This window comes from Sus scrofa, unplaced genomic scaffold (genome assembly GCF_000003025.6).
Source record: "Sus scrofa isolate TJ Tabasco breed Duroc unplaced genomic scaffold, Sscrofa11.1 Contig2507, whole genome shotgun sequence".
NCBI lineage: Eukaryota > Metazoa > Chordata > Mammalia > Artiodactyla > Suidae > Sus > Sus scrofa.
The window spans coordinates 101,264-107,110 of NW_018085111.1; the positions used below are offsets into that span (position 1 = coordinate 101,264).

General features: G+C 37.5%; 1 pseudogene; it reads right to left on the reverse strand.

Annotated features, from left to right (window-relative positions):
* Positions 1–247: 247 nt before the first annotated feature.
* LOC110258604 lies at positions 248–1,816 on the reverse strand (annotated as a pseudogene).
* Between the last annotated feature and the right edge of the window lie 4,031 nt (positions 1,817–5,847).

A 5,847-nucleotide genomic window follows, 5' to 3' on the forward strand; every position in this document is an offset into this window, starting at 1 on the left:
AGAATTATACATTTGATTAATAATATTTTTAAAGATAAATTTCTTCTATGTATGGTATACGTAACAAGTCAGAAAGAATAACGGACATAAATCCTATTCATAATAGGCATGAAACATAAAATACATATGAAAACACAGCAGGATTATGTATATAATGATATATTGTTATGCAAACTAAAAGAAGGCAAGCATGGGAATGACTATATATATTCCTAATTTTCTGTATTTTTTTTTTTAGAAGAATGAGCGATGTCTGGGCGTCTTTTATTGTGTGACCGAGAAAAAACCAGGCAGAGGAGCCCCGGGGAAAGGCGGCCCCGCTCCAGCGCTGTTTCCTCCTTCATCTTCTAAGCACTTCCTCCATTTCCTTTCAAGGATTTTAGACATTTATTTTGCTCACAGATGCAATCCAAGTGTGAATAAATAAATGTACTAGCTTCTAAGACCCCCCTCCCCATGTTCCTTTAAATAGAAAAAGTTGCTAAATGTTTCTTCAGAGCCCATCAGCCAAGTGGTCCCACCTACGGTTTTCAAAACCGATTGAACTTGATCTTCTGACCTCCCTCCTTGAAACACGGTGCGTTCTGGGAAAGAAGTCCTACTGATTGATACTGCCGATAGTGTCCAAAAAGCGAGGCCGGTAACTGGGCCGAAGGCAGCTGGGAGGGGTCTTCAGCAAACCGGGGACCATTGGGAGACTGTGCAGAGGCAAATGTTGTCAACAAGATGCCAGCTCCTTCGATTAAGGCCAGGAGGATGCCACCCATCGCGGCTGGGCCAACCATGGCCACCGGTCCGTTTCTTGCCGCCAGGATGGCTGCTGTCAAGGCACCGCGGGTGATGGCATTCCAGGGGTCCTCCTTCCCGCGCACCTGGGCCATGCCGCAGACCATCGTGGAAAGCATGCCTCCCCAAACTGCAAAGCTACCTCCCAACTGCGGAGCCCTGGTTTTAATAGCTGTCAAACTCCCTCGTAGTCTGTGGTTTACTCCCACCAGAGAATTGCGGAAATTTTTGGTGGCTTGAAAGATACCACCACCTATGGTTCCCATGGTGAAGGCCCCACCACAGTCATCCACAATTCGCCAGGGGCAGGGCTCGCGCGCCTATTCCTCCACTTTGAGTTCACGGTGTCGCGATGCCAGGTAAACAGCTCATTTTCTGTATTAAACATGTCTATACTTAACTTGATTAAGTGGACTAGACTGATCTCCAGAACAGCCCTTCTCTATTCCTCTTCCAGACAGCAACATATTAGGGTCCCTTATTCCTATTTATCCACCAATTCAGTGGTTTACTTTCTAATTTTTGCCCGTCTAGTATGTATTGTATGTATAGTATGTATTTTTAATTTTAATTTGCATGTCTGAAAGCTAACTTAAACGTTAACATTTAAGGGTTTCTGTTTATAAATTGCCTATTTATATTATTCACCTTTTTTCTCTTGACTTGTCCTCTTGTTGGTTAGCAGAAGTCTGTTTATAGTCTAGATTTTAATCGTTTCAGTTTTAAACATTGTAAATATCTTCTTAGATGTTCTCTATTAATTTTGTGATGTGCTTTATGAAATATAAATAATCATATTATAATCTCATTCACTAACATTTCACATTATGTTCTGCTTTGGAAATTTTATTTTTTTAATGTTACTTTATATTTTACTGTGGTTAAAACACTTAACATGAGGTGTACTATCTTAACAAAGTACTATTAAGTGTACAATACAGTAGTCGTGACGATCATTACAATATTGTACAGCAGCAGATCTATAAATATATTCATTTTGCTTAACTGAAACTTGGTACATTTCACTTAGTATCTCTACATCCCCCCCACCACCAGCCCTTTAGCCCCCACCATTCCACACTTTTTTTTTTTTAGCCACATCCTTGCCATATGGAAGTTCTTGGGCCAGGGATCAAACCACATTTTATTTCTATCAATTTGACTATTTTAGCTACCTCATATACATGTAATCATGCAATATTCATCTTTCTGTAAGTGGCTTACATCACTGAATTTTTATGTAATTCCTCCTCATCTTGGGTCACCAACATATCCAATATTTGTGTGCAAGCTGATTGCCCTAGGTCAAGGCCAGTCCAAGTTAACAGCCTTGCAAATAGGAAAGACTCAATGTACATTTTAACATTGTGGAAATGATACTATTCAAAACACCCTTTTAACCATTTCATGCTTGTGAGAGTAAAAATTTTAGGAATACTGGCTTTGTGTAAAATGTAAAAAAATAAATAAATCTTTTAAAAAGGATAGTTTGTATTTTATATTGGACTATACCAAACATATATATTTCACATTCGTGTTAAACATGAATCTCTTCTTCTCAAGGTTCTAAAAAGTTTCACTGAAAAGCTATAAAAGCTCCAAGCTTGAAATATTGTAAAATCTTTCAGAATTTTAATCTGCTAAAATTTATATTGGGACCCAATGTCTAAGGCTACAAATATATATTTTTGTAGATATCGCACATAAAGATTTTGAAATATTTAAGATGGAAGCATTTATCTTCTCTCTCTGCTGCCACCCAAGTGCTTGATGATCTCCACGTCTGTAATTCTTCTCAACAAAAGATTCTGGAATGAGAAGTTGCACCAATATTTATAAAAGAACCAGGGGAACATCTGTGGGCAGTTCTGTTTAATTTACACTAGTGAAATGTGGGTAACTAAATCTAAGCATAAAAGCTACAAAACATAACCTGGCAGAACCAAATGTTCTTATACATCAAGGAAACATTTTTTTTTTTTTTAGATTTTTGTTGTTGTTGTTGTTGTTGCTATTTCTTGGGCCGCTCCCGCGGCATATGGAGGTTCCCAGGCTAGGGGTCGAATCGGAGCTGTAGCCACCGGCCTATGCCAGAGCCACAGCAACGCGGGATCCGAGCCGCGTCTGCAACCTACACCACAGCTCACAGCAACGCTGGATCGTTAACCCACTGAGCAAGGCCAGGGACCGAACCCGCCACCTCATGGTTCCTAGTCGGATTCGTTAACCACTGCGCCACGACGGGAACTCCAAGGAAACATTTTTTGTACATGCTTAGGAGTTTTTTATTTTATTTTTTAATGCACCCCTGGGCTCATCTAATAAATAGATTCCTGAGCAACTTTTGGATAAAATAGTCATTTTTCAGAATTGCATTTATACTGTTTCCATTCCCCCCCCCAAATTCCCCTTTAAGGTAAATGGCCATCTAGCAGAACATTAATAACAAAGAATTCCCCCATCACTCTCTTCATTGACTTGCAAATGCAATCATTCTTGTTCTCTTTTGAATATAGAGGAACATAGTGCATTGCATTACAGACTGCAATTCTCATCAGACAGTTGTGTGATGAGCTAGTTCTTTTTCTACTGCATGTCTAGAAGGGTACTATTAAAAATGCCATTTTTTTTTGCATGTAGGGTTAATCCTATCCTTCAACCAGAAGAGAAGAATTCACCTTTCTGACTAAATCTGATTCCAAGAGTCAAACACAAAAACCCAAATGACTTAAAACAGAGATATACATGAGTTCAAAACAATGGGGAAAAAAATGAAATAATTTCCAGGCTTAAAAAAAAAAAAAGATTTAAACATATTATGGTTTTCTATATTTCTTTTCTTTTCTTTTCTTTTTTTTGGTTTTCTATATTTCTTAAAGAACTACCTTCTATGCAGGATATGTCAGAGCTGTAAATGTGTGTGTGTGTGTTCTAATTTTGTGGCAGGTATTTCAACTCATTTGATTATGACACATTAAAAATGAAATAGATCTACTGATAAAAGATCACAGACAAAATTATAGGGAACAACTTAAATTTTAAAAGAAATACATTTGGAGAATTTGACTAGAGCATTCCAACTGACTGTCTGGACTAATTAAAACTCTTATTCATCATGTAACAGAGAATTAGAAAAAGTGGAACTAAAAGCATTAAAAAGTCATAAGTCCAGGAAAGGCCTGGACAAATTATTTCATTATTGTTTGTTGCCTTGATTTTTTAGAGAAAAATCCAATGCTGCTCATCTAACAGTCAGGCATGACTGAGAGCAATTAATCAGACACGGTCTGCTGGTGAAATATTTAAAACAGGAGTTCCTGTCGTGGCGCAGTGGTTAACGAATCCGACTGGGAACCATGAGGTTGCGGGTTAGGTCCCTGCCCTTGCTCAGTGGGTTGGGGATCTGGTGTTGCCATGAGCTGTGGTATAGGTTGCAGACACGGCTCGGATCCCGCGTTGCTGTGGCTCTGGTGTAGGCCGGTGGCTACAGCTCCGATTCGACCCCTAGCCTGGGAACTTCCATATGCCGTGGAGGGGCCCAAGAAATAGCAAAAAAGATAAAAAAAAAAAAAAAGAAATATTTAAAACAGTATCATGTCAAAGGTCCTTTTAACTTTAAAAAAAAAGGAGTTTTTGAGAAAAAGGGAAATCTAATTGGAAAATAAAACACAGCAATAAACCCCAAATTTATCTCAGTTCAAATTTACCAAAGGTGTTTTTTCCTTCCTAAATATTGCTGTGAGAAATCCCTTAGTCTCAAATTCAGTTTAAATGAATGACAGTAAAGGATTATTGCAAAAAAAAAAAAAAAATTGGGATGCTTATGTTTTTGTCTCGTTGTGTTTTGTTTTATGGACTTCAACTGACACTTGTTCAGCTGACCTTCTCCAAAGCCATTCAAATGACGTCTGTATTTTTATCTAGGAGAAGCTGAATTTAGGATTTGGTTGCAGTTTTTAGGCCAGAGGTATTTAGTTTCTGATTTCAACTACTCTTTCAAAAACTCAACTGAAATAGAGGAACAGTAGTCGCAATTATGTTTTTTCATAATACCTTCAAGGCTGGAATTTTGCTGTGAAAAATTCCCATCTCAGAATTTGTGGCTGTACTTACTTATCTTCTTTTATGGCTTATTTTCTTGTTCTGAATTATTAAGTGCTAAAAATATGGTTTATTTAGGTGTAGCACTGAAGAAAATCACAACCTCCCTTTTAGTATTTTGAATATTAATTTTAATAAAAAGTCCTGACTTACTTCACTCAGTATGAGAGTCTCTAATTCCATCCATGTGCTGCAAATGGCATTATTTTGTTCTTTTTTATGGCTGAGAAGAAAATTGATAGAACACTGTAAACCAGGTATAATGGAAAAAATAAAAATCATTATAGAAAAAATAAAATAAAATAAAATAAAAGTCCTAGCAAGCTTGAAATGTTTGAAGTAGGCAACTACTTGCTACTTGCTACAGTTAGTATTCCTGATGCTAACTTTGCCTTCTTGAATGGTTAGAAACATTTAGAAGTACCAGTAGTTGTTCAGTTCACAAAGATACCATAAATCTCTCCTGCAGTGTGACTTAGTACTCTGGAAAGAAAGCATACATTCTCCAAGTCCATACTGTCCTGATGAAATTAATATTTGGGTGAGAACAGAGATAGCAATCTTCTCAATTCCTCTTTTACTGTGACAAAAACAGAGAAAATGTTAACAAGTAAAGAATGAGCCACACTGCCTAATGTTAAGGGTACAGATCCATGTGGGAGGGATGATCCCTGTTGCATAAATGTCCCAGCTTCCTGCTCAGACGGTGCTTCAGGCTGCAAACTCATATATGCTTATAAATTCCATAATCCATTCATAATATTGGTGTGTGCTTGAAGGAGTGTGACCTTAGTGGACATGGCTCACATTAGCCAAATTCACAACAGACTCACCTGCTGACCAAATGACAAATCACTAATATAAAAAGAGAAATGCAGAATGACAAATCATTAATGTATACAGAGAAATGCAAAATGACAAATCATTAATGTATAAAGAAGGATGTAACTCTCAAGGAGA